Below are 1,875 nucleotides of genomic sequence, written 5' to 3' on the forward strand. Positions count from 1 at the left end.
GTTAGTCTCATGAACAACATTAGTGTCCTGTACTTTAAGTAACACAGTTACTGTACACAAAAGAAACAAAGATTATTTAACTGGAACTGCCAATCCGTTCTCTTCATCTTCAATTCTCTGTTTATAAACAGACTCGCTAGATAAGCAATCAAATCTTTTCTTATAGTAAGATAAGAGCATTGCAAGATTCAGGTATTTTTGAATATTCCATAACTTTCAAAATGCTGTTTAAAAGGTAATCCATTAGTCTTAGAAGATTCATAGAAGCATTATTGTTTGAGGTGTATTTTCCAGAATCTGAAATGCAATCACTTTTAGAATTCACAATAAAATTTTAGGCAGGGTAAAACATACAACCTTGGATTCAAGATGCCTTGAATGAATCCAAGGCATCTTGAATAATAGTTTGATTGTCATTTCTACTCATTTTAAAGTCTAATATTAAAGGTAAAGCTTCTGTTGACTAGCTTTTAGAGCATGATATATTATAACATACGTCAGTTTCACTTTCTATTCAATGTTTTAAAACTTAGACATCTTTAAATCTTCATTTTTCATTGAGATTTAGAATAAGGGCCTAAAATGAACTTTCATTGGATACAACTAATTTTACAAGAATCTCTGAGGATCTTCTTTTCTTAGACTGGACCACTCTGCGGGCGTATATTAAACGATCCTTTATCATATATGTATTATACGACAAAACTTTGAAAATTTATTTTAATAATAAAAAACTTGAGTTATTTTACTAAAAATACGGTGAAATATATAAGGAATAATTATAGAAATGATTGGCGCGAAATAGATAAGTTTAATAATGATCGGTTTGTTAAAAACTCGTATTTTATGGTACTGCTAGGGTATAAATATATATATAGATAAAAAATATAGAAAATTAAGAAAAAATCAACGATGCCGTGACATAGTGGCTAGATTTCTAGCTCTGAAACCAGAAAATTTAGGTTAAACAACGGCTTTAGCTCGCTAAGCAACGTTAGTACCGAACGATAACTTTCTTGTTAAATGTTCTTTCGCGATGCTTTGTTTTTAGACCGCAAAGCCTTTATTTTAAGATATTTAATAATATTATAATTTTCATTATTAAAATAATTTGTTTATTTACAAAAAAATTATTAGAGCTAAAAACTAAAAATTCAAAACTAATGGTTTTAATTAGTTTAAGCTTTAAATACATGTTAAACATTCAATAAAGTGTTATTATGAAAAAAAAAAAGGTTTTTCAAAATATTTTATTTTAGTATTTAAAAAGGAGTGTACGTTGACTGACTGTTCTTTTTCGTTACAAAACATATAATTGCTGATATGATAGAAATTCCAAACGAGCACCATCCGATATAATAAGACCAGCTTAAATTTAATGCTTTATTTTGATTGGTTTCCCTTGTGTAGACAGTCAATCCTATCGCCAAGAATACAGCTGTAAAAAAATAATACTCTGCATAAACAAAAATTAAAATTTAAAAAATTAAAACAAAAATTAAAATGCTAAAAAAAAACAGCTTTTTATTAGTTTTAAAGATGCTTTTATTATTTTCAAATCAATAAAAAAGCAATTCTTGAACTTTGATCAAAGTTAATCGCATGGATAAGTTGACATTGAGCAGAATTGATAAATATAAGTTTAAAAATTGTTTAAATACAAAAGTACAGTTTCAATATTTTAATTAAAAGTACAGTTAAAGTACAGTACAATACAGTACAGTACAAAATAGTACAGTACAGTACAGAAGTACAGTACAGTACAGAAGTACAGTACAGTACAGTACAGTACTGTACAGTACAGTACAGTACAAAATAGTACAGTACACTACAATACAGTACAGTACAAAAGTACAGTACAAAAACACAGTATCA

General features: G+C 27.6%; 1 long non-coding RNA gene across 1 annotated transcript in view; it reads right to left on the minus strand.

Moving 5' to 3' along the window:
• Positions 1 to 1,153: 1,153 nt before the first annotated feature.
• LOC136090627 (uncharacterized) overlaps positions 1,154 to 1,875 on the minus strand; it is a 49,892-nt gene continuing 49,170 nt past the window's right edge. Inside the window, exon 2 of the long non-coding RNA XR_010643576.1 lies at positions 1,154 to 1,438. This is a non-coding gene — a long non-coding RNA (uncharacterized LOC136090627). The remainder of the gene's footprint in view (positions 1,439 to 1,875) is intronic.

The sequence above is a fragment of the Hydra vulgaris genome, chromosome 14 (genome assembly GCF_038396675.1).
Source record: "Hydra vulgaris chromosome 14, alternate assembly HydraT2T_AEP".
NCBI lineage: Eukaryota > Metazoa > Cnidaria > Hydrozoa > Anthoathecata > Hydridae > Hydra > Hydra vulgaris.